The sequence below is a fragment of the Furipterus horrens genome, unplaced genomic scaffold (assembly GCF_987537825.1).
Source record: "Furipterus horrens unplaced genomic scaffold, mFurHor1.1.pri manual_scaffold_3, whole genome shotgun sequence".
In the NCBI taxonomy this organism is placed as follows: Eukaryota; Metazoa; Chordata; class Mammalia; order Chiroptera; family Furipteridae; genus Furipterus; species Furipterus horrens.
The window spans coordinates 171,139,762-171,167,656 of NW_028327173.1; the positions used below are offsets into that span (position 1 = coordinate 171,139,762).

At 38.2% G+C, this 27,895-nt stretch overlaps 1 protein-coding gene across 1 annotated transcript in view; it reads left to right on the forward strand.

Moving 5' to 3' along the window:
• The first annotated feature begins 980 nt into the window (after positions 1-980).
• The window catches only part of GLCE (glucuronic acid epimerase), a 106,222-nt gene continuing 79,307 nt past the window's right edge, over positions 981-27,895 (forward strand). The window contains exon 1 of the mRNA XM_090270835.1: positions 981-1,162. The gene's annotated coding sequence lies outside the window, so the exon portion shown is untranslated. The remainder of the gene's footprint in view (positions 1,163-27,895) is intronic.

Below are 27,895 nucleotides of genomic sequence, written 5' to 3' on the forward strand. Positions count from 1 at the left end.
GAAAAGATAGTTGATTAAACAAAATCTGGGAATGGCTGAGATCCAGTGCACAGGTGCTGAGGTTAACCTTGGTGAGAAAGAAGGACACTTCTTGATGCTGTATATAAGGCAATGAGGAGGGGACCATGAAAGAAGGCTACAGGACAGGCATAACATGAAGAGACTGGATTTAAGGGTGTGGCTGTCAATGTAGAGAACAGGCTAGGAGATCCAGAATTTTGGGGGGTGGATCAGATTTCATATATTTAAATATCACATTCTTCATTCATTCCTTTCACATTTATTCAGTGTCCTATGGGTCCACAGAGACATGACTTCTCATGTAATCTGCTGTATTGGTTACTCAAGGAGGAATTACTTTTCACTTTTCTAGAAGGCTTTAAGTAGAAATAAGTGCATGAATCAGAAGAGTCCTTTGTCAGACCAGGTGTCCTGAGTCGGGGTTTGGAAAACACGAGCATCTCAACAATGGCACCATGCTTGAAATGGAGAGGGAGGAGAGGCTGAGATGGGGGAAAGGTAGTTTAGACCGGGTAACCAAAGAGGGTGTGCCTTCAACTTGGGAGATGCGAACCTTTTGCACACTTGAGGCAGCGCTGTAACCAGGGGTAACAGAGCCTGTGCTCCTACACAGGTGTGAAGACCAGATTCTTCCCCAAACCAGGGGTATCTGCGAAGGCTGTGCAGGTCCAGAGACAAGCCAAACTCGCTATCCAAGTTACTTTCCCGCGAACGTCCACCGCCTCTAACTACTTCAGGTCACAGTTACCTATGTCCCTAATTTATTAATGAGGGGCGGAGGAGGGAAAGAAGCGGTGGGCGGGGTGAATCGCCTTTCCTATTTTACAATTGGTCCTAATAGAAACTGAGTCACGCCTCCTTCGCCGCTGCCGACAGGCTCCGGGCGCCGTCGCTCGAGCCACCGCCACCTCCCCTCGCCGTGGCCCCGCCCCTCGCCGTGGCAGGGATCTCGCGGGAAGAGCTGCGGGCACGGCTGTGGCTGGGTCTCTTGCTTGCGCGGGGAGCGGGAGGGCTCTCCTCACACAAGCGCTTCCTCGCGGAGAGGTTGGAGCTGCGGCAGCCGCAGGCCTGAGCCACCGCTTCTCTGTCGCCTCCTCTTCCTCAGGGCTCCCCGGTCCGTTCGCCCTCCAACGCTGCCCAGGTAAGAGAGCCCGGAGCGCGTCTCTGCCGAGGAGCAGGGACACGGAGCAGCCAGGGCAGGCGGGCTCCCGACGGGGGCGGCTCTGGGGGCGGCTCCCGGGGCAGCGTGGCGCTGCCTAGTGGGCGCAAGGCTTTGGCGGGGTTCTCCAGTGCGGAGGGTGGGGAGGCGGTGTGCTGGGATCGGGTGCAGGCGCCCAAGGGCGGTGTAGCCGGTGCCAGGGCTCCCCGGGTGAGAGGGCGGTTTACTGGGGGTCCTAGGGCTCTTCTGGCTTGGGGTGGGGGTGGGTGGAGGTGGGTGCGGTGTAGAGGGTGCCGGGTCTTTGGGATCAAGATAGATTTACCGTGGTCTTGAGGTTCCTTCAGGTAGTGTAGCGGGGTTCCGGGACAAGGGGTTCCTTTATCGGGGTCTTAGGCTCTTAGGGGGCAGAAGATTCAGTTTAGCAAGGTGCTAGGTTTCTCGAAGGGGCAGATCATTGGGGTCTGGAGGGGTCCTTTGAGCGGGAGTGGGTGTCTGTTTCGCATTCCTGGGACGGAGAAGCAGTTTATTAGGGTTCCGGGGAAAGGGATCTGTGTATCTGGGTCTCCGGGCTAGAGTGCGATGTATCTGCGTCCTGCAGGGGCCGGGCCGCCTTGGTGTGCTGCTCGGGGTGGAAGGGTGTACCGCAGAGATCACTGTCTTTATTGGGGTTTTTGCTTTGCCCAGAGGGGGGCGGTAACTTGGCTTGGTCTCCAGTCTTTTGGGGGGCGACAGGGCGAGTTAGTGGGTCCCCGGGTTATCTTGAATGGAGGGCGCGGCTCAGCAGCGAGAGGGGCTTTAAGTGGCATCCTGAGTCGGCCCAGTAGACAGCCTGTGGCTGATCAGCATCCTGGAACCGGTCTTTCTTTCGAGAGGAGAATGTACTCAGTGCTTAGTTGGAGGGTTGATCCGTTTTGTTGCCGAGTTGGAGAGACAGTGGGTTTGTTTTGCAGTTTTCTTCTCTCTGTCCCAGGATCCCTGTGGGGCGTGCTGGGCTCGCTGCTCTGGGAACAAGAGCGGCAGCCACTTGGGGGTGGGGGTGGGGGTGGGGGTGTAGACTGTAGGTTCTTTAGGAGGCGAGTATTCTCAGGTTGGGTGCGGAAGACGCTAAGAATGGGGAAGAATGTGTAGTTTCAGTGGTTTGTGCTTTCTTTCCAGAGGTGGTCTGCTTTGCTGATACTGTAGATCTGTACTAAAGTCTTGCCTGAATGTTAGGCAGAGGCAGGTCGTGCTGGGAGTGTGTTCTGGAGTCTCTCTCTCCTTTGAAAAGCATTTGTGGAGAGGGATAACTTTTAAGTTTAGCCTCCAAGTAACATACTGGAATTTGAAGTCCCTAAGCTAGAACTCTGCACCAGCGTCATTTGAGACCTGTAAGGGTGACTAACAGCTCTTTTAGAGAATAATCTTGCTTATCGGTTTTATTGTAAAGGTACAGTTCGCGGTGAAACTTACGCAGAGTTCTAGGTAACTAGCCCAGATCAAGGTGGAATTAAAGTAAAATGATCTGTATATATGTGTATGAGGTTTAAAAAAAATCTGTAGGTCAGAAAGTTTGTGCATTTGCCTGACTTTTTATGATAGAGGCCTGTAAATGAAGTGTAATGTGGCAGGCAATGGAGCCTGTACTAATAGTAATTTAGGTGAATAGACAAATGTGAATATGTCAAAGCAAAGAATTTTGCATGCCTTAGTCTTTTTCTTTTGGTCTTAGGACCTGAAATACTAATGATAATGTATTTAATCCTTGAATCTTACAATCATTTAAAAAAATAATGGAACCCTACACAGCAATATTTAACTCTTTGCAGAGCTTAGGTTGTTTTTGTTATGATTCAAATGAAAATACCTGATTGACTTTTACAGCTATTAATACTGATCAGTTGAGCAGATATTTGTTTGGAACTACAACCAAAAGGAAAAAAAAAAAAAGCCCCCCAAACATAAGCAAACATTTTCCCCCTCACTTTGGAAAGACAAATGATAAATTAAGCAGATTTCAATAACGTTTTTAGAAAGCAGCTTTTCTAATTTCTAAGTAAACATACTTATTAGTCAACATGTATTTGATTATCTTCTAGGTGTCAAGCACTGGAGGTACAATAATTCCAGCTCTCATGTAACCTACATGGAGAAAGAGAAAGACAACAAATAAATACATAAAGTAATTGAGATGCTGATAAGGAAGAAATAAACAGCATACTCAGGATTTAGCTCACATCCCTGAATGATAATATAATTAATGTCTATTGTGGTAACTAGACACCATGCAAGATAATGATCTACCTTCTGAATTATTAAATATTAAATTATGATAAGTAGAGTTTGGGTGTTAAATATGTATTGTCTCTTTGAGGAGTAACACCTTTTGTTATGTAAGCATAAAAAAGTCTATAAGGACACACATCAAATTTATCAGTGTCTGGGGGATTCTTCAAGAGAAAATTGCAAAGGCACAAGACAGCTATTAACTTTGTTTTTTTATTATTTGAATCGATTTCAATGAGCAGACATTACTTAAGTGTAAATTAGAGAAGTAAAAAAATTAAAACATTTTGGTCATTGTGCAAATTTATGACAAGTACAGTATTTATCAGACTTTGTGTTAGTGTTGTCACTTCTACTTGTGTGTACTAGTGAAGGAAAATATATATTTCAGGATCTCAAAATTATAAAGGTGGAGTGGGGAGCACAGAAAAATAAGAAAAAGACTGAGACCTAAGTAAAATGTTAAAATGTGTTAAAGATATTGGAAATTTAATCATATAAAAATAAATTAGTCTTAGGCCTTTCTTCTTTTGAATTTGATTGTGTCCTAAGTTTGACAAAGGATGTTTTTAGATTCCCTACAGAAGAATAGGGTGTGTTTTTATGGCAGAGGGAGGAAATCTTATTAAAGCAGACTTCAGGAAGAGAGTTCTTTTTGTCAAATATATGCAGATCTAATATGCTTTTCTTGTGAGGCATATGAAACATAAAAATAGCTTTATAGTTCATTATTACACTGCTGAAAATTACAATACTAGAGTGTCTTTTGGATTATCATTCAACATTCTAGAATTGTAAATGTTATACTAAGGCAGTTTCTAGAAAGGAAATCATAAGGCATGAATTCCATTCTTCATTGTGCAACTAGCCATATGACCTTAGGTAATACCTTAGTCTCTCAGGGCCTCAGTTTCTGCACATATAAAATTAAAGCAAAAGAAGTCTCTGTAATTAATCAAAATAAGTTCCAATTCCAAGGATTCTATTGCATTGGTTTTTATGTTGCAGATCTGCAATATTTTTTTTTATTCATAAAGCTTAATTTATTTGGTATTTAATTATGTAAAAATAAATATATAGACATTTTATTATTCCCTTCCTTCATCCTATGGATCATCTTTTGCCACCCACAAAATCTAGAGATCACAAATCTAGAGACGTGATCCAAGCACATTGCCTTGGCACATGAAGCCTGTCACAGTCCAACCTAACCTGTCTTTCTTTCTCTTTCTTACTCTCTTTTTTTCTTTAAAATTTTAATTGTTCTATTACAGTTATCCAATTTTTCCCCCATTGTTCTCCCCTGTCCTTCCCACCCCTCTTCTCCCACAGTCAATTCCTGCCCTGTTGTTCATGTCCAGGGGTCATTTATACTAGTCCCTTGACTAGCCCCTTCCCTTCTTTTTCCTCTTGTCCACCTTCCCCCTCCCCTCTGGTCACTGTCATTCTGTCCCTTGTTTCCATGACTCTGGTTCTATTTTGCTCATTTGTTTGTTTTGTTCAGTAGGTTCCTGTATTAGGTGATATCATATGGTATTTGTCTTTCGCCACTTGGCCTATTTCACTTAGAATAACACTCTCCAGTTCCATCCATGCTGTCGCAAAAGGTAGGAGTTCCTTCTTTCTTTCTGCTGCATAGTATTCCATTGTGTAAATGTGCCACAGTTTTTTTTCATCTACTCATTCACCGATGGACCCTTAGGCTCTTTCCTGCACTTAGCTATTGTAAATAGCGCTGCTATGAACATAGGGGTGCATAAGTTCTTTTGAATTGGTGTTTCAGGATTCTTCAAGTATAATCCCAACAGTGGAATCACTGGATCAAAAGGCACTTCCATTTTTAGTTTTTTGAGGAAATTCTGTGCTGTTTTCCACAGTGGCTGCACCAGTCTGCATTCCCACCAACAGTGCACTAGGGTTCCCTTTTCTCTGCATCCTCACCAACACTTGTTTGTTGATTTGTTAATGAAGGCTATTCTGACCTGTGTTAATGAAGGCCATTCTGACCTGTGTGAGGTGGTATCTCATTATGGTTTTAGTTTGTATCTCTCTGATGGCTAGTGAAGTTGAGCGCAGATCTGCGGTATTATTATATGTAGAAAAAGAGATAAATTCCATAAGAGTAGCTAGTTCTCAGTATACAACTAGTTTCATTTAATTTTTACATATCACACCTAATTTTAGAAGCCTCTTCATTTTAAAAATATATAGGAAATACTTAATTCAAGAGTATACATTCATAAGGGTAGGTGATTTCCTTTTGATAATTTAGCTTTATCTGTTAAAGCATTGTTGCTTTTATTTCTGATTCCTGGTTTTACAGTAGAATATCTATATGATAATCTAATGTCCTTATTTAACTCTGATTGTAGAATAAGGTCTCTAGTGGTTGACCTCCTTGTATCCATTCTTTACACTACTGCCAAGCTGATTTTTCTAAAATGCAGATCTGTCCAGTGCCTCTTTATTAAAACCCATACTTCTTCCTTACCTACAGTATTTAGTCCAAACTATTTATCATTACAAGGGCCTTCATCATCTGACTCATCTCTTGCCAATGCCCCACCATAAACCTCAAGCTCTAACTGTGCTAATAAAATCAGTTCACTGAAAGAGCCACACTGTTTCCTGATTTGGAGTCTTTTCATGTATTCTCTGCTTGGAATGCTTTTTCTTCTCCCATCTTGCTGTGAAGAGCTACTGATTTTACAAGATACAGCTTAAGCACTATCATCTTTTTAAGTCTTATGTGTCCTTTGGTCCTTCCTCTTCCCACCCACTAGGTTATTCTCTCTCTTGTCTTGTTCATTCATTCTCTTACATGTCTTCATCTGCTATAATTGTTTATGTCTGTCTCCTCCTGGACTCAAAGGCAGGTTTATATTTGTCTTATTACTTTTTAAAACTCTATTGCTTATTTTACACTGTTAGGTCTCATTATGTGTTTGGAACTCTCAATGTCAAGATTAATGTCTTCATGATATCTGAGATGAGTTAACTCCAAATCTCAGTCTTGTCCTATTTTTCTAAAATTTGGGTCTTTCTAAATTATCTTATTCTCTTGTGTCAATGACCTCGAACTGATAGATCTGTAGTTCTTTTCTTCATTTAAGATGTGAGACTCCCCAGAATTATAGAAGTTAAGGGTTACTCTGTTAAACTTGCAGAAAAGTCTTGCTGAATTTTGAGGCAACCACTAATCCCTGTATCTAAAATTGCTAAGAAAATTATGAAGTAGTTTGGATATTTTAGGTCTTGGATATCCGTGATTTGGCCGCTTTCTGTATGGGAAATTATTGTTGCCAATGTGTGTTGGTTTTTTATATTGGCTTAATAATTGCTTTACATACATTGCCTTTAATTTTTAAAACAAGTCCTGTAGATTTAATAAGTTACTCAGGTTCATTATCTACTAAGAAATGGGCTTTGACTAAATCCAGGTCTGTCTTACTCCAGATTCTATGATTTTTCAAAATACTACATTGCTTCCTGAATATGACTGCTTATTCAGAGTATTTAAAATTATTAATAAAGACTTTACTCATTTTATAAATTGAAGAAGTAGATTGTAAGGTTTATTCATTCAGGTTTTTGATAAAAAACTAAAGTAGAGAATTTGAAATTGGACTTTAGAGACTATTTAATCCAACTCCCTCATCTGGCATGTAAGGGAATTTACGTAGGCAAGAGAAGTTGAATGACTGCCTCAGGATCACTCAGCTAGCTGGTTAAGAGTTGTTAGTTGTCAACATTGATGTTATAAAACCATTATTTGAAAGAAATACCAGATGCCGGATTCCCCACCCCCCACCCCTACCACCAAGGAAAAAAAGCTTAGAGTGGCCTTTAGATAAGTGATGTTGAGGATTTCAGTCTTGAGGACATGGCTCAGAGATAATCCTGACTTGGGATCATGGCATATGGAGACACCTCAGTACCTTTACTCATGTGTTAGGCTGGCCAAAAAGTCTGTTATTTTTTTCCCCATATGATGGCTCTAGTAGAGCTTAGTTGTCTTTAACTTCATTTGAGAGAATTTTGTTAGATTGTATTGTGACAGCTGTCATATCAACATGCACTAAAAAAAACTTACCAAAATAGGTGAATTTTTGTGCAGCCATTTTAATATTGAAGATGGAAGAAAATATGCAACATTTTTGGCATATTATGCTTTATTATTTCAAGAAAGGTGAAAACACAACTAAAACACAAAGAATAATTTATGCAGTGTATGGAGAAGGTGCTGTGACTGATCAAACGTGTCAAAAGTGGTTTGTGAAGTTTCTTGGTACTATTCACATTTTGGCCAAATAATTCTTTGCTGTGGGGCTGTCTTATGCATTGGAAGATGTTTAGCAGCACCTCTGTCCTCTGCCCACTAGAAGCCAATAATGGGAGATAGCCGACATATACAAAATATCCAAATCAATAAAGTTATTGGTGAAAATGAAAAATGTGTCTTTTATTTTATGGAAGAATGTAACTGGCTTTTTGGCCAACCCAACAGTTCCTAGTCTTGGTTTCATTCCTTCCTCTTTTTTTATTTTTAAAAATCTATCCAAAGTTTACAAATCTTTGCCTGATGTTATTATTAGCATTGGCCTTGACCAGTAACCATTTCAGTGCCAACCATGGGCCAAGTACTAGGAATACCAAAAAGCATAAAATCTAGTCACTGCACTGCAGAGGCTTGGTTTATCTGGGAGTGGGAAGCAGTATACACAGGGGTTGTTGGAAGTAGCTTTACAGTTATGAGTATGAGAAACACAGAGTTCATTCTGGTATTATTATTTATTTATTAATCATATTATTATGAACAACTGTAAACCTACTTTTGCCCACTCCTGTATTTAATTGCAGATAGTATATAGAGATGCCATGAATAATACAGATCTAGAAGCAGAAAAGATTAGGTAAGTGTAGCGTGGCTAGCGGTTACAGAAGTTTCTGTGTATAAATGGTTTATCTTAAGTTAGTCTTTAAATGAAGAGTTGGAGCGGTGTGAAAGGAGGAAAACACTGGGGAAAGAACCTCTCACTATTTTTTTTTTAAATCTTACCCTTGCTCACTCCCTTTCAGTCACAGTGACCTTGTTTTTTCAGAAGCCCTAAAACATGTTCTTCCAGAAAGCCATATGTCTCCTTCCCTACTCCCTTCGGCTTTTTTTTTTTTTTTAATCCTCACCCAAGGATATGTTTAATGATTTTAGGGAGAGGGAAAGGGAGAGAAAGAAACATCGATGTGAGAGAGAAACATCGATCAGTTGCCTCCTGTATACTCCTTGACTATGAATTCAACCCTCAACCTAAGCATGTGCCCTGATCTGGAATCAAACCCGCAACATTTTTGTGTACGGGATGATGTTCCAACCAACCAAGCCACCTGGCTAGGGCTTTCTTCAGGTCTTAATTATAGTATCACCCCTTCTGTGAGGCCTCTTTTTTGTGCCTTTTTGCTATCTAAAATACTCTATATTTTTATTGTCTTTTTATTCCTACTATAATGTAAGGTCCATTAGGGCAGGGATTTTTACACATTTTATTCAGTACTATATACCCAGCACCCAGAACAGTACCTGTTACAAAGTAGGTACTCAAATTTTTGTTGAGTGAATAAGACAATTGAACTTTAAAGCAGAAATGTGAAGATCATTTGATCTATCCTCCCACCCCTTCCTTCCCTCCTTCCTTTCTTCCTTACTTTCTTCCATTTCTTCCCTCCCTTCTGGCTGGCATAGAGGAGGAGGAACTTTTTATTCCATTTAAAAAAAATTTTATAGGACTTAGAAAAATTATATACAGAAGTCATGAACAACTCCATGTATTTCTACGCATAAAAACATGTACTCACCAACCAGATCAAGATACAGAATACTTCTAAGACCCCAGAAGCCTTTCTCATGCTCTCTCCTACTTCCCAAAGGTAACCACTATTCTGACCTCCATTACAATAGATTAGTTTTGCTTATTCCTCAACTTCATATAAATGGAATCAAATCATTCTTTTATATATGGTTTCCTTTGTTCAGATTTATGTGTATGAGATTCATGTTTTAGTTAGTAGTAGCTTATTTTTTATTACTGTGTACTATTTTGTTTTATGAGTAAATGTTTTTCTATTTTACTGTTGATAAACATTTGAGCCATTTCCTGTTTTCAGCTCTAAGGAGCAAAGCTGCTATGAACAATTTTATACTTCTATTTCAGTGGGCATAAGGATTCATTTCTTGGCTAAATAACTAAGAATTGACCTCATCTCTTTCTCTCTAGATAGATAGATACACATAATTCTTAATCCTACATTGTTCTTAGCACATGCTAGATGGTCATTGAATGATTGAAGATAAATTATTAACTAGTCATGTACTGTGAGATTATCTCAAATTTATTTAAAATATTGGAGAAAAGTCCTTACACATTTCTCTTTCCTCTTGCTTAGCCTTTAAAAAAAACATAGTCTTTATTACATTCAAGAAGGAAGAAATATGTGTATAGAAGAGAAACATCAAATTAATTTCAAAATGTGAATTTCAGACCTTATTGGCTATTTTCTTATATTTTTTTCTACAATAAGAGTCATTTCTTTTTGACAGTTTGGTTTTATCATAATTATATTTTTCTACTATTCTGTAGTTTGAAATCAATTGGTAGAAGAACTATGAATATGTTTTTTATTTCTTTCGTGTGTTAATAGCATGTTTGGGGATATGTCAAACAAAGACTTTCTTTGGTGACCTTAAGTCATTTTAGAAATGGCTTTAGTTGGTGAAGAATGCAAATGAGAGGCCCCACAATAATAGAAAAAATCTTGAGACATATTTTTCTCATTCTGCAAAAAATTTCAGTTCCCTTTTGAAGTGATTCCTAAGCTAAGTTTAAATATTTTTTTAATTGTATTTTTTCCATTATCATTTACCCCCCTTACACCCCCCCCCCATTCCTAAGCTAAGTCTTGAAAGATGAATAGGAAACAAGGTGAGTGGGATACCTGGTAGGGAATGAGGTGGGGAAAAGCACACTATAGGTAGGGAACTGCATATGCAGAGAGAGAGCAGGGCACCTTTGGGGATCTGCAGGCAATTCAGGAGGACTAAAGCAGTGGATTTCCAGCTATAATGTGCATATGAATCTCCTGGTAGTAGATTCATGAATTTGGAGTTCTAACATGTTAACAGGTGATAGAGATGTTGCTGGTTCAAGGATCACACTTTGCTAGAGCATTGGATGCAAGTGAGAATGACGGAGTAGGGAGTGAAAGAAAGCAAGGCATGAAGGCTCTCATAACCAATGTAGAGACTTTGTGTTTAAAGCAATGGTAACCCACTGACAGATGCTAAGCATAATAGTGACTGTGAGATTTGTGATTTCCTAGTTAGGCAACTAGTGGTAGAAATAATCTTAAGGGTTAAACTGCATCTACATTTGAAACTATATGGATAACTATTGTTTCTCCCAGTAGCAGACTCAGCCCATTTAAAGGAAAAGTTTGGTTATATTTATTAATTTAGGTGTTATATGTTAGTTTAATCAGTTCCTTCCAGGAGTATTATTTATCCTAATAAGTATTATAATTTAACTCTTAATTATATTATTAACCCTGTTGGGGGTTTAATTTTGTCCATAATCATATGATAGTCTAAAGTTTTCTTTTTTATTGTATTGATTTAAAAGTAAGCTCGATGGGAGTGCTTATTGTGTGGTACGAATCATCTTGATTATACATAGTACATGGGTAGTTTGTCATTGGCTTCCATAAATGTTATTATTTAGAAAGTTTGAACTTAATTTATTTCAGCTGTTTAAATACCACATCAATTTGGCAATATGATAAACTTAAAAGTCTATGTGTGGTCTATATATATGTAATATATACATAATATTTCCCCCTGATTTCATAATTTTAGGACTCTTTTTAAAAACTTGGAGAAACACAAAGGACAAAAATCTGATGCCTCAACCCAGATATAAACATTGCTAATATTATGGTATATGCAAGTATTCTTCCTCGTCCTGTGAATATTATTTATTTATTTGTATAATGTTTATCCCCCCTAGCAAGCAGTAAATCTTGAAGATTTTTCTACTTCGTCAAAATTGTTTCAAAGCCTGCCCTGGCCGGTGTGGCTCAGTTGATTGGAGCATTGTCCTGTAACCAAAAGAGTGTGGTTTGACTCCCTGTCAGGGCACATGCCTAGGTTGTTGGTTTGGTCCTCAGTCCAGGAGTATGCAAGCCTCCGTCCAGGCACCTCTGGGAGGCAATGAATCGATGCTTCTCTTTCCCATTGATGTTTTTCTTCCTTCCCCGCTCCCTTACTATCTCTGAAAAGAAAAGGAAAAAAAAATTATTGGGTGAGAGTTAGAAAAATGCTTCAAAACCTAATTTTTAGGCCATGGCCAGGTAGCTAGCTGGTTAGAGCATCCCCACCCCCATATGCTAAGGTTGCAGGTTCCATTTCTGGTCAGGGCACATACAAGAATCAACCAATGAATGCATAAATAAGTGAAATAACAAATTCATGTCTCATTCTCTCTTTCTCCTCTTCCCCTCTCTCTCTAAAATAAAATAAAATAATTTAAAAACCCTAATTTTAATTTCAGCATAATATATTCTATTGAGTGGATATATAATGATTTAATTATTTGTAATTATTGAATGTTTTATTCCTCTGATGATAATGTTGTTGAAAATCTTTGTGCATAAATGTTTCTCCATACTTGATTATTTTCTTAGGACAGGAATAAAAATGTTTAATCGAAAGATAAAAACCTAAAAAATTATAGATATTGACACATTGCTTTCTAGAAAGGCTATGTCAATTTATATGCTGATATTCAATATTAGTTTTAAAAACCTTTTCTAATTTGATAAGCAAAAATGATTTTACTGTAATTTGTATTTATTTGATTATAAGTAAAGCACTGTAAATTGTTTTTAAAACAATTGCATATAACATATTTTAAAAGATAATGCCTCATACATTATTTTTTTCTCATACATTATTTTTAAGGTGAAATATTTTAAATAGAATTAATGTTTTATTGTAGTTTTCCCTTTGAATAGGTAAATTAATTTTTTGAATAGTTATTATAAAAACCCAAACAGTTGCCCCAGAGGCAATCACTGTTGTCAGTTCCTTCTGTATACTTCCAGAGGTATTGTATATCTGGTGGGGGGGTGGGGGTAGGGGAGGGAACATTAGACGAATTATGGCGCACATTCATAAAAATACTGTATCTAGTTCAGCTGTGGTATTGTGTACTAAATTGTGTAGTAAAAATTAGAAAGGGTCTAAAAATGATTAGTATCTGGCTACTGGCCCAGAAGGAAGAAAAGCAGGGTCTGGCAGTATGTGGCAGTAATTTTCTATAAGACAAGTAGCCTTAGCTCTTTTTATTATTGGATTGATTCCTTGACAATAGCACTTCTGTTTGTAGTACTGATTCTCTAAAACTGTTCCAAAATGGAAAGCCAAGTTTTTGAAAATTAGATAGTTGGTACCTGAAAGAAACTCCTTTTAAAGTATAAAAGCTATTTGGAGGCATTTAAGAGAACATTTAGGGGAAAGATACTTTATTCTTAGGTATTTTAGGATTTCTTTGCTTGATGGTTACAGTTTTAGCAAAATTTTCATTACTTTTCTGCTTAACAGTAATAGTTTGAGCTTGAATTAATTGCAAATAAAATTCATCATTTTCCTTAAGTATGTACAATAATGGAAAGGAAGTAAACGTTGCAGGTAATTATAATAAACTGGTAACCTTGGTGTCATTCCTGAACAGATTCTCAGATTATTTAACACATGTGTTGTTGGTACTTAAAAAGTAAGACATCGGTCACTAGGAGCCAGCATGGGTTCAGAGAACAAGGCATGCCATACTAGCCTCACATCTTTTCTTACAGGGTAAGTAAACTGGTAGATAGATACCCCAGGAGATACTCCATCTATAGTCTATTTAAAATTATAGCTACATTTATTGGCATTTTAAATTTTGTGCTATTCACTGTTAACATAGATGGCCTCATTTAGTCCTGTTTCATAAATTAGGAAAGGGACCCCAAGGTTATACAGTTATACATGTGACAGCCTTTTAAGGTATCTATGTAGACAAGAGAAATGTAGTCTGAATAATTACACAGGTAGGTGGATTGTAATTGATTAATGGGCCAATGTTAAAAATAAACTACAGTTTATTCCTAGTGGTGTTCTTCAAGATGCTATCTTCCCCTATGTCCTATTTAAAATGTTTTTTTTTTTCCCCCAGTTACTCTTAAAATTGTGAGGGGGGAGTGCTAGTAGTAAGTTTGTTATGTGACAGAATCAGGATCCTCCCTGAACCCCCATACCCTCTTATTTTTAATAATTAGAATGAAAGACTATATCTAAGAAATCGTTTGTTATAATAATTTTATATTTTATGTGTACATAGTAGATAGGAACAAACAAAACTCTGCACAAATACAGAGTTGGAGACTTGGAGACCTAACAGCAGTAGGTGTTTTTTTGTCATTTGTTTGTTTTTTATAAAGCAGGTAGGTGCCTGGGTGTGTCTTTTTATTTCTCTGAAGTTGATGAGTCAGTGGTTTATTATAATTGCCCCAAAGGCTAACAGCCACTAAAAACAACATTATTTTGAAGCATGTTGTCTAAACATAGTTGATTATCCTTTTGTACTTTGCATTTAGCTTAGTGTTCTCACTTCCATTTGTCACATTTTAAGGAGGGCATTGATAAACAATGTATTCAGAGGAGAGTAATCAGTATGAAGCGCAGTGTCTTGAAACAGAGACTTGTAAAATAATTGAAACATTTAAGATTTTCAGCCTGGAAAAAAAGGAGACTTTAGTGGGGAGTTCTTTTAAAATTGAGTAATTGAATGATCTTTCAAATTCTTCCTGTCTAATCTGCAGTTCTGTGAAACACAGGAAGGAATGGCATGTGGAAGAGGAATTAAACTTCCTTTTGCACCCCCAGAGAATAGAACTAAGAACAATGAATGAAAGAGGAAGGGAAATATTGGTACATAACAATGTTTTTAACAATTGTAATGAAAATAGAGTAGACATTCTGTCATTGAGGCATTAAAGTATGTATTGAACAGTTTAATCAAGCTATTCTCTATGGACTTTTTCAGCTGCAACTTTTAAAAAATAAATTATTGATTGATTATAATTCTCCATAGCAAAACTTTGTTAGGTACATTACTTGTTCTCAACACCTAATGGTTTCATATAATAGCAAGTGTTAGTAATAAAATATTATTATGCAAATTTAAACTATAGCAAAATATTTAGTACATTAATAATGTGTAACTATCATCACTATCTAGTTCCAGAATATTTCATCGCTCAAAAAAGAAACTTGTACCCATTAAACTAATCATTCCCCACTCTTCTTTTCTTCTCACTGCCAACCCCCGCCCCCCCCAACAGTTAATCTTCTATTTGTCTCCGTGAATTTGCCAATTCTGGATATTTCATTTAGTGGAATCAAGCAATATGTGCCCTTTAGTGTCTTGCTTCTTTTACTTATATTGTTTTCAAGGTTCATTCATGTTGTAGCATGTAGCACTACTTCATTCCTTCTAATGGCTGAATAATACTTCCCAGTGTGGATATTACATATTTTGTTTATTCTTTCATTGATGAACTTTTGGGTTGTTTCCACTTTTTGGCTATAATGAATATTGCTACTGTGAACATTTGTGTAAAATTCTTTGTTTAAACACCTGTTTGGATATATCTACCTAGGAACAAAATTGCTGTATAATATAGAAATTATATGATCAACTTATTGAGGAATTACTATACAAGGGTGGAAAAAAGTAGGTTTACAGTTGTGGGCATATAAAACAGTTTATTTTTGTATTATTATTTATTATTTATTTATATTACTACTGTAAACCTACCTTTGCCCACCCCGTACCATTTTCCATAGCAGCTATAAGATTTTACCTTCCTACCAGCAGTGTGTGATGGCTCCACTTTCTTTACATCCTTGACATTAATTAAAAAAAAAAAAATTATGGCTATCCTACTAGGTATGAAGTGGCATTTCATTGTAGTTTTGATTTGAATTTCACTAATAACTAGTAATGCAGAGCATCTTTTCATGTGTTGTACTTTTGTCCATTTGTATATCTTTGGAGAGTTATTAATTCAGGTCTTTTGCCTAAATTTTAATAGGCTTGTCTTTTTGTTAAGTTTTAAGAGTTGTTTATATATTCTGAATACTAGATCCTTGTCAGACATGATTTGCAAATATTTTCTCCCATTCTGTAGGTTTCCTTTTAGCTTTCTCAGTATCTTTTGAGCCACAAAATTTAATTGTGGTAAACTCCAACTGATGCTTTTTCTCTTCCTTTTGTGGCCTATGCTTTTGATGTCATATATAAGAAGCCATTCTCAATTCAAGATCATGCAGATTTACCCTATGTTGTCTTTTGGATTTTTGTGGTTTTAGGTGTTATATTTAGGCCTTTGCTTCATTTTTTTGAAGTATATTTTATTGATTATGTTGTTACAGTAGTTCCAAGCTTTTTCCCCTTTGATCCCCTCTGCCCAGTACCCCCCTTCTCTCCAGCAATCCCAACCCCCTTAGTTCATGTCCATGGGTCGTACATATAAGCTCTTTGGTTTCACCCTTTCCTATATTATTCTTAACTTCCCCCCTCTCTATTTTGTATCAACCGATTATGCTTCTTAATCCCTGCACCATATCCCCATTTCTCCCCCTCCCCCATCCCAGCTGATAACCCTCCAAATGATCCCCATACCTATGATTCTGTTCCTATTCTGGTTTGCTTAGTTGGATTTTGTTTTTATTTTTTAGATTCAGTTGTTGATAGTTGTAAGTTTGTTGTCATTTTAATGTTCATAGTATTGATCTTCTTTTTCTTAATTAAGTCCCTTTGACATTTCATATAATAATGGCTTGGTGGTGATGAAATTCTTTAGCTTTACCTTGTCTGGGAAGCACTTCACCTGCCCTTCCATTCCAAATGATAGTCTTGCTGGATAGAGTAGTCCTGGTTGCAGGTTGCCTTTCATCACATTGAGTACTGCTTGCCAGTCCCTTCTTGCCTGCAAAGTGTCCTTTGAGAAATCAGCTGATAGTCCTACAGGCACCGCCCTGTAGGCAGCTCTCCGCCTCTCTCTTGCTGCCCCCAGGACTCTCTCTTTATCTTTCACCTTTGGAATCCCAATCATGATGTGACCTGGTGTGGTCCCCTCTGGGTCAAGCTCACCTGGACCCTCCATGCTTCCCAGACGTGTATGTCCATATCCTTCACAAAATTTGGGAAGTTTTCCTCATTTTTTTCAATTCTTGCTTCCTCACTTTGCACTGGTTGACTTTTTTTCTTCCTTATGTTCCAAACCATTGATTTGAACCCCGGTTTCCTTCCCTTCACCATTGGTTTTGTGTGAATTTTCCTTCATTTTACTTAGCATAGCCTTCACTTCTTCTCTTATGCGTTTGCCATACTCAAGCATATCTATCAAGCCTGTGAGCATCTTTATCAGCAGTGTTTTGAATTCTGTGTCTGTTAGACTGTCTCCTCATCTGTTAGGTTGGCTATCTCCTCGTTGCTTAGTTCTCCCACTGAAACCTTGATCTGTTCCCCCTTTTGGGCCATACTTCTCTGTCTCCTCATTCTGACAGGCTCCTGTGTTTGTTTGCCTCCACGTTCCAGGTAGAGCTGTTGCTCCTGTTACATTGTAAGGGGTGGAGTCTTAGGCATTCGTCAGTACAGGGCGACCTGTTTCACCACCATTATGGTGCTGTATGTGGGGGAGGGGCCTGAGAGGGAACAATGCCGCCCATCCAGCACTCACCCCTTTTCCAGGCACCTCTCCCACTTTGGCACCGGACTGGTACCCCTCTAGCTGCTGCCCTGGCCGTTGTTCCCAGAGTGGGTGGGTCTGCGGGCATTCTAGGACCGTGGGGGCCCTTTAAACAAGCGAACTCTGCTGAGAAACTGGCAGTTTCTGCCTCTAACCCAACCCCCACTGGTCTGCACAGTCAGGAGCAATGAGGCTTGATTTTCCCCGGTGTTGGGACCGTGAGCTGCTAGGTCCAATGAGGAGCTGGGAACACTCCCCAGGTGTCCCTCCTGACTTTTTAAAACGTGTGACTGCACTTTCTGCTGGCCTGTCGCTGCCGCTGCCACCACACTGCGTCCTCTCCACTCAGGCTCTGCCCCTTCTACCTGTCTGGATGAGTATTTCTTCTTTATATCTTCGTTTGCTGGACTTCCATGCAGGTTGATTTTCTGGAACTTCTGGATTTTTCTAGTTTTGAGGTAGTTGTATTCCTTCTTAGTTGTGGAGGGAGACATGTGTCTGTGTATACCTCCATCTTGGCTGGAAGTCTCCTTTGCTTCATTCTGAGTTAACTTTTCTGTATAGTGTGAGGTAGAGGTCCAAATTCTTTTTCATGTGGAAATTCAGTTATCCCAGCAACATTTGTTGAAAAGACTATTCTTTTTCTATTGATGGTCTTGGCACCCTTGTCAAAAATCAGTTCATCATAGGTGGATGGGTTTATTTCTGAACTTCCAATTTTTACTTCCATATAAATTTTAGGATCACCTTTTCTGTTTCTGCAAGACAGCTGTCAAGATTTTGTTAGGGAGTGCATTGAGTCAGTAGATCACTTTGGGGCATATTGCCATCATAACCATTTTAAGCCTTCCCACTCATGAACATGGGATGTCTTTCCATTTATTTAGATCTTGAATGTCTTTTAACAATATTTTGTCACTTTCATTATGCAAGTCTTGCAGTGCAGAATAATGACACCTCTCCTTTCTCATGAACTCCACTCCCTCCAAGTCTGAAGGAATATCCAATCCAGAGAAAAATATTAATTATAAAAATTAAGAATAGATGTGTTCCATTTCTTTTTTAAAGTTGTTCTATAATTTGTTTCATCTATTTTATATTACTATATCTAAATCACCCACTGAAAGAATAACTGTTCTGAAAAATCTTTTTAAAAATTCAAGAGCTCATTTTGGTTCTAAGGCAATTTTTGTTGTCCATCAGCTACATGTATTCCTTCTATGACTGCTTCAGTTAGGCCCCTTCCATCTGTAAGTGTCAGAAAGCCCAATTCAAACAGCCTTCCTTATACAATAAGGAAATTTATTAGCTTAACCTAACTGAAAGTCAGGGGCACAGTACGCTTCAGGATTAGTTGGTCAGTACTTTAATGAAGAGAGCAAAAATTCAGATTCTTTGCATTGTTCAATCCATAATGCTGACTTTATATACAACTATAAGGCAGACTTTCCATATAGTTGTATGATGGTTCCCAGGAAGTAACCACATGTTCTACAAGGAAGAAAAAGTCTGGCATCCTCTTAGGAGAAAGGACAAACATAACCAGAAGCTACCGGAAAACCTTTTCGTAGCTCATTGGCATGATTCTTCATTTCTGAATCAATTTCTGGCCATGATAGGCTCACCCTTAGTTCCCTAAGTTGCTGACACTTAGAGTTGTGGAATGGTTATTGAAACAGGCAGTCACAATGTCTGCTTTGGTTGTGTCCTGTGAGGTTTTTTTCCTCCTCCTTTTTTGTTGTTGTTGTTGTCGTTGTTATATTTTCATAATGAGTCAAAATATGCTCAGTTATGTTTTATTTGTTTAATTACCCATTTTCAGAGCTTTCTGTCAAATAAAGCAATATAGCACTTATTAAGCATTCCTTTCTTTAAAAAGAATGTTTGAGTAGTGAAAAGATTGGAATAGTTGGCAAATTTGAAGCTGTATCTCTTTGTAACCAGTAATTTTTAACTACTTTTACATCTAGATAATTAACTTAGCTACCATTTACATAGAGACTAGTGATTTCATTTGTATATCCTTTCTCCAAGTTGCCTAAAGCATTGTGATAAAGTAGAAAGTGAGCTGGGTTATGATTAAGGTTCTAATTAATTCTAGCTTCACTGTCTTCCAGTTATATGTGGTCAAGAGCAGTCACTTTATCTCTCAGATCTTCAACCATCTTTTCTATAGGCTGAGATAATACTACCTATCTTCTCACTAAATTGTATTTTTGGGAGTTAAATAAAGTAATGTCAAAGAAATGTGAAAAGTATAGAGTGGCACACAGTTTTAAATTGTCTTAATATTCACTAATCAAAGAGTAGGCAGTTAAAAGGAGGAAACCTAAAACATGGGAGATCCTGTTCCTAAAAAATAAATAATTGATCTTAGATTCTGAGTATTCAAAATATTTCAGTAGAGACTTCCGACCAAGATGGAAGCCTAGAAAGACACGCTGCATCTCACTCTACAACTAAGAAGGAATACAACTAACTCAAAACTAGAGACACCCAGAAGTTCCAGAAAATTGAGCTTCATGGAAGTCCAGCAAACAAAGATATAAAGAAGAAATACTCATCCAGACAGGAAGGAGGGGCAGAGCCATGGCGGACAGGATGCGGTGTGTTCATGGCAGCAGCAGCGGCAGTGGCTGCAGTGGCAGGCCTGCAGAAAGCACAGTCACACATTTTAAAAAGTGAGGAGGGATACCTGGGGAGCATTCCCAGCTCCTGACCATACCATGCAGCTCACAGTCCCAGCGCCAGGGAATATCAGGCCTCATTGATTCTGACTGTGCAAACCAGTGAGGATTGGGGCGGAGGAAGAAACTGCTGGTCTTTCTTCAGAGTCCACTTGGTAGGGCCCCCATGGTCCTAGAACATCCACAGACCCACCCACTCTGGGAACGATAGCCAGGGCTAGAGCTAGAGAGGCGCCAGTCCCATATGAAAGTGATAGACGTGCCTGGAAAAGGGGTAAGTGCTGAGCAAGCGGCATTGTTCCCTCTCTGACCCCTTCCCCCGACACAGTGCCACAACGTGGCGAAATGGGTCTCCCTGCACTGACAAATACCTAAGGCTCCGCCCCTTACAATGTAACAGGAGTGACAGCTCTACCTAAGACACAGAAGCAAGCAAACACAGGCGTCCATCAAGATGAGGAGATAGAGAAGTAGGGCCCAAAAGGGGAAATGGATCAAGGTTTCAGTGGAAGCACTAAGCAATGGGGAGATAGCCAACCTAACACGTAGAGTTCAAAACACTGGTGGTAAATATGCTTACAGGCTTGACAGATATGCTTGAGTATAGCAAATGAGTAAGGGAAGAAGTGAAGGCTATGCTAAGTGAAACGAAGGAGAATCCACACAAAACCAATGGTGAAGGGAAGGAAACTGGAGTTCAAATCAATGCTTTGGAACATAAGTAAGAAAAAAACAGTCAACCAGTACAGAATGAGGAAACAAGAACTGAAAGAAATGAGGAGAGGCTTAGGAACCTCTGGGACAACTTTAAATGTGCCAACATTCGAATCAGAGGGGTGCCAGGAGAAGAGAAAGGGCAAGAAATTGAAAGCTTATGTGAAAAAAATAATGAAGGAAAACTTCCCAAATCTGGTGAAGGAAATAGACATACAAGTCCTGGAAGCACAGAGAGTCTCAAACAAGCTAGACCCAAGAGGACCACACCAAGACACATCATAATTAAAATGCTAAACGTAAAAGATAAAGAGAAAACCTTAAAAGCAGCAAGAGAAAAGCAGAGAGATTACCTACCAAGGGGTGCCTATAAGACTTTCAACTGATTTCTCAAAAGAAACTTTGCGGGCAAGAAGGGACTGGCAAGAAGTATTCAATGTGATGAAAAGCAAGGACCTACAGCCAAGATTATTCTATCCAGCAAAGCTGTCATTTAGAATGGTAGGGCAGATAAAGTACTTCCCAGACAAGGTAAAGCTGAAAGACTTCATTATCACCAAGCCATTACTGTATGAAATGTTAAAGGGACTTATTTAAGAAAAAGAAGATCAAAACTGTGAACAGTAAAATGACAACAAATTCACAACTATCAACAACTGAATCTAAAAAATAAAAACAAAATCCAGCTAAGCAAACCAGAATAGGAACAGAATCATAAGTATAGGGATCATTTGGAGGGTATCAGCTGAGGGGAGGAAGGGGGAAAAATGGGGAAATGGTGGAGAGATTAAGAAGCATAATTGGTTGGTACATACTAGACAGGGGAAAGTTAAGAATAATATAGGAAAGGGTGAAGCCAAAGAACTTATATGTACAACCCATGGACATGAACTATGGATGGTGGGATTGCTGGAGGGAAGGGGGGTACTGGGCAGAGGGGAGCAAAGGGGAAAAATTGGGACTACTGTAACGACATAATCAATAAAATATTCTTTAAAAAATATATGTGTAGAAAATAAAGATATGTCCAGATTTTTAAAAATTAATTGGTTAAGGAATAGAAGAAAGATCTTTTATAAAATATCTATTTGAAGGCTTGATTCTAGTTAGTATAACCTAGTAGCTAATTTTCAAGTGTTCCCCAGAATTATTTTTTCTTCCAATTTTTGCCCTGGTTTTCTGCCTAAAGCTGTTTTTGAAGATAACAAGTATGGAGGAAATGTAAAACATAATGCTTTATAGGCTTTCAGGGTATGATGGATACATTTATTTATTTTAGTTATTGACTGTTCTCATATACACTCTATTCTTCCTTTCTTGGAATATTATTTTCTTAAAGAACCCTGGAGTTTCACACAGAAATGGGGTTGGAATTTGGTTGTTATTACCAAATGGGATAACACATTTCACTGCTGAGAACTAAAGAGCAAAACTTTGTATTTGCAGTTGAATGAAATAAAGTTGACACTAAAAAATTTGACTTTTAAAATATTATTTAATATATTCATCATGTCTTCAGTTGATGTAGATATTGAGTCTGAATATGTTAATAAACTATAGAATATTAAGTATAGTTTTGCTCTGTACCAATAATAATTGGTGAATCAAAGCATATATGCTTTTTGAATTGATTATCATTTACCTTTTGGTTTTGAGCTAGTTGCTGTTATTGTGTTGGATTTAGGGTATTACCCTTTTCTAAATGAGAATATTGATCTTAGAGTATGTCTTTTTCTGTTGTATTGGAGACTTTATTTATAGGCATTGAAGGGAAGGGAGAACTAATTTGTTGACTCTGCTACTGTGTACAGACATACCAAGTACCTAACATTTATGTCACTTTATTTTCCTCCAGCCTAATAGGAGAGTATTGGTATCCCCATTTTACGAAAGAAACATGTAAATTTAGAGATTAAGTAAACTCAAAATTACTCTAATAGAGGAATCCCACTCTCCCTCTCTCCCTCCTACTTTCATTACATTTTTCATGCCTATCATTTAATTACTACAACTCCTCTTGAGGAAGATGTTATTTTATTCTTCAAATGAAGAAAAGAATTAACAGAAGTGTACAGTTTAAGAGTAAGAAAATAAGAACATGCATATCACGTTAAGGAATAGAATCTTATATAAAAATTATCTTTTTAACATTGATTCATTTTCAAATCTTGAACGAATTTTGCTTTTCTGGTAAAAGCACCACTTGGTCATAATATATTATATATTTTATTTATTGTTGGATTTTTTATGGAAATGTTAAGAATTTTTGCATCTACATCTATGGGAGATTTGGCCTTATACAATGAGTTGAAAAGTGTTCCCTCCTCTTTAGTTTTCTGTTTGGTTTTTAGAATTGGTATTATTTATTCCTTAAATTTTTGAAGAATTCATCAGTGAAATCAGTGGGCCTAGAGTTCTTTTTATGGAAAGATTTTTAACTATACAGTCATACCTTGGTACTCATCAACTTCAAAACTCTTCAGATCCTGTACTTGTTGGATATTGATGAGAAAAAATATTTCAAAACTTGGTGTTTGTTCAGGACTTGTCCCACTTGCTAGAACTTGTATGAGTCACAACTCTGCCCTGCAAGAGGAAATGCTTCATCGTTTGGTATTTTTCAGTTTCAGCACTTGTCACGAATTGCAGAATGAATTAATGATGAGTACCAAGGTACCACTGTAGTTCCAATATCTTTGATAGTTATAGAATTGTTCTGGTTATCTATTTCTTCTTTTTTTTTTTTTTTTTTTCAGATTTAATGTGTTTTATTGATTAAAATATTACATTTGTGCCAATTTCCCTTCTCTCTGCTCCCCTCCACCCGGTGGCCCCCCTCCCTCCAGTTGTCCCCCCCTTTTAGATTATGTCCATTAGTTGTGCATACAGTTCCTCCCAACCTCTCTCCGTCTATTCCATTCCCTCCTACCTTGATCCCCAATTCCTATATCATCTCCCTCCCTTTCCCCATTCCCCCTCCCTGTTGACCTCCCCCCAATATGCTTCCCGTACCCATAGTTCCTTTTCCACTCTCGTTGCCTGTTTAGTTTGCCTTTGTTTCATCTCCCTAGCTTCTGTTTTTTTAAACCAGTCCCTTTAACATCTCATATAACAGTGGTTTGGATCTAATGAACTCTTTCAGTTTTATTTTGTCCTGGAAACACTTTCTCTGTCCTTCTATTCTGAATGACAATTTCGCTGGATAGAGTATTCGTGGTTGTAGGTTTTGGATTTTCATTACTTTGAATATTTCTTGCCAGTCCCTTCTTGCCTGTAGGGTCTCCCTTGAGAAGTCAGCTGATAGTCTAATTGGGACCCCTTTGTACATAATTCTTTTCTTCTCTCTTGCTGCTTTTAAGATTCTCTCTTTATCTTTAATTTTTGACATTTTGATTATAATGTGTCTTGGCGTGGTTCTCCCTGGGTCCAGTCTCTTGGGAACTCTCTTTGCTTCCTGGACCTGCAAGTCTATTCCCTTCCCCAAGTCTGGGAAGTTCTCCTTTATTATATTTTCACTCAATTTTTCAAGTTCTAGTTCATCTTCCTCATTCTCTGGCAAACCAATGATTCTTATGTTGGGCCTTTTATAGCTGTCCCAGAGGTTTCTGATCCTCTCATTGTTGCTTCCCATTTCCTCTCCCTGCATTGGTTGACTGCTTGTTCCTTCTCCATATTCCAGTTTGTTGAAATGAACTCTGGATTTTTTCTCACCTTCTATCTCGTATGCGGTTTTGTTCCTTTCGTTATGAAATTTTTTCGCTTCTTTCTTATCTTTTTCCTGCTCTTTTGTGAATTCTGTAAGCCACCTGATAACAATGGCCCAGAACTGAGCCTCTGACAGGTTTCTTATCTGTTCATCTGTCAGGTTCTCTATCTGCTGTCTGGTGAGTTGTGTCACCGGTATTTCTATAGTTGTCTGCCTCATTTTGACAGATGCGTTTTGTTTTCTTGGGCCGGCTGTCGGGGGCAGTGCCTGTGTACTCGTAATGACCCAGCGACCGGTGGGCGCCGTTTGGCGTCACAAATCAGCGACCGGCGTCTGCCTGTCCGCGACCTATTTCGCAGCCCTGTGGTGCTTTCTTTGGGGGCGGGGGTCCAAGATGGATTCACACAGTTATTCAGCTAGGAGACCGGGATCCGTCCTCCCGTCCCCCTGGGCCTCACTGTTCAAGGCGATGCGGCGGCCACTCTCCCCAGCGCCGGAGTCGCGCACCGCCAGGGGCTTGCGCAGCTGGGATTCCTCGCCGCCAGCAGCTCCGGGTGCGACCGCAAACAGCACTGCCCTCTTTAACTCTTACCTGCCCAAATGGCACCGCTGGCTTATAACTTCATATGTTGGACTTCCGTGTAGTTTTATTTTCTGGAATTTCTAGTTATCCTTTGTTTTGAAGTAGTTGTATTCCTCTCTAGTTGTAGAGGGAGACCTAGCGTGTCCGTCTAAGCCTCCATCTTGGCCGGAAGTCCGGTTATCTATTTCTTCTTAAGTAAATTTTGGTAGTTTGTCTTTCAAGTAATTTGTCTATTTTGTCTGAGTTAAATTTATTGATGGAAATATAACATTTCCTTATTTCTTTTTGTATTTTATCAATTATGTTATTGCAGTTGTCCCAACTTTTCCCACTTTTCCCCCCTCCACCGAACACCCCACACTACTTCAGGCAATCTCCACACCATTGTTCATGTCTGTGGATCATGTGTAGATTCTTTGGCTACTCCATTTCCTATACCATATTTTACATCCCCTTGGCTGTTCTGTAACTACCTATTTGTACTTCCTAATCCACTCACATCTTCACCCATTCCTCCATACCACAGCCCCCCATCTGGCAAATATCAAAAGGCTCTCCATATCCATGATTCTGTCTCTGTTCTTCTTGTTTGCTTAGTTTGATTTTTAGATTCAATTGTTGATAGATATATATTTATTGCCATTTTATTGTTCATAGTTTTGATCTTCTTTTTCTTAAGTCCCTTTAACATTTTGCATAATAATAGTTTGGTGATGATGAACTCCTTTATCTGCCCTTTGATTTTAAGTGATAGCTTTGCTGAGTAGAGCCATCTTGGTTGAAAGTCCCTGCTTTTCATGACTTCGAATATTTCTTGCCAATCCCTTTAGCCTACAAAGTTTCTTTTAAGATATCAGCTGACAGTCTTGGGGAACTCCCCTGTAGGTAACAAACTTTTTTTCTCTTGCTGCTTTTAAGATTCTCTCTTTATCTTTAACCTTTGGCATTTTAATTATGATGTACCTTGGAGTGGGCCTCTTTGCATCCATCTTTTTGGGACTCTGTGCTTCCTGGACTTGCATGTCTATTTCCTCCACTAAATCAGGGAAGTTTTCTTTTATTGTTTTTTCAAATATATTTCCAATTTTTTGCTGTTTCTCTTCTCCTTCTGGCACCCCTATGATGCTAATGTTGGACCTCTTGAAGTTGTCCAGAGGCTGCTTCTACTATCCTCATTTTTTTGAATTCCTTTTTCCTCTTGTTGTTCTGGTTGGTTGTTTTTTGCTTCTTTCTCTTCCAAATCATTGATTTGATTCTTGGCTTCATCCACTCTACTATTGTTTCCCTGTAAACTTTTCTTTATTTCAATTAGTGTATCCTTTGTTTCTGACTGGATTATTTTATGCTGTTGAGGTCCTCACTGAGTTCCTTGAGCATCCTAATAATCAGTGTGTTGAACTCTACATATGATAGGTTGCTTATCTTTATTTTGTTTAGCTCTTTTTCTGGAGTTTTAATCTGTTCTTTCATTTGAGCCACGTTTCTTTGTCTTCTCATTTTGGCATCCTCCCTGTGTTTGTTTCTATGTATCAGGTAGAGCTGCTATGACTCTCTGTCTTGGTAGCATGGCCTAACGTAGTAGGTGTCTTGTGGGCTCCAGTGGACAGCCTACCCTATCACCCAAGCTGGGTACTTGAGGTGTGACCTTCATGTGGACTGAGTATGTCCTCCTCTTGTAGTTGAGCCTTGATTGTGGTTGGTAAGTCAACGGGAGGGATTTATTCAGCTCAGTCAGCTATAAGGACTGTCTGTGACCACTGACTACAGTGGTATTAGAGATCTGTTTAATAGTTTAAAGGTTCTAAAACATTTCTCTTGTGTACAGAGAATATTGCTTTGGATATTAAGTTTTCTCTAGCTGATTTTTACTTCTTGGATTTTTTTCTTCTTGTTTTCTATAAGAATATTAGAACATTTGTAACATCTGCGGAACACTTTTTATAATAGATTAAAATGTAAAACACCCCAATCCTGAAGGCAGACATCTTTACAGTCAAGTCTTTGTAGATTTATGCAGTGATACTTTTCTGTAATCTCTGGGTGCAGTAATATGTCATGAAAAAGAAAACAGTGGACTTAGATTTGAAAGAACTATTGTAGTACAGGCTGAACCACTTATAGCTTATTGATCTTGAGCAAGTCAATCTCTTTGACTCAATTTTTTCCATTTGTAAAGTGTGTATAAGTATATTAGAGGTGGGGGGAATGTGATTATATCTGCCTGCTTATTTAAGTGCATGTCAATATGAAGATCATAATAGATAAAGATATAATAGCACTGTGGAAAATATGTAAAACACTATACAAATACAAATGTAAAAACAATATTTATAGAATTACTTTCTCAGCTCAATCAAATCCTGTTCTTATCTTTGAGAAACTGTTTAAATATTGCTTCACCTAAGTAGTTTATTTCTTTTATCACTGACAGTGTTTCAAAAAAGGAAATGAAGTCTGTGTAGGTTGGAAAATGGATGGGAAGCACATGATATTATCTTAGGCAAAGATTATAAGTAACCTCTAAAAATTTTATAAAATCTCCTTAAGGTATTTTGGGCTTTTTTTATACTAGCAAAATTTTTATTGAAATTTTTACTCATCTTCTCTTCTACTCCTAGACTTTGAAAATTCTTAACAGTTATATTTTATGAAATATTGCATGTGGATTTTTCACTGTGCATCATCTATCAAAAATTACTTTTTAAAATCAGTCTGGTTCCTCCTTATTGTCTAGGATGATTCTGGACTACTTTTCCCCTCCTAATTAGTATGCACTGAGGAGAATGCAAACTAATTTAATATAAGCCCAATATGAGTATAATTAAGAAGTTTAAATTGGTCAGAACATAAATCACAGTGGTTAAAATATGAATGTAAAATTTGGTACCTTTGAAATATTTTAGATTACTGAGTCAATGAGA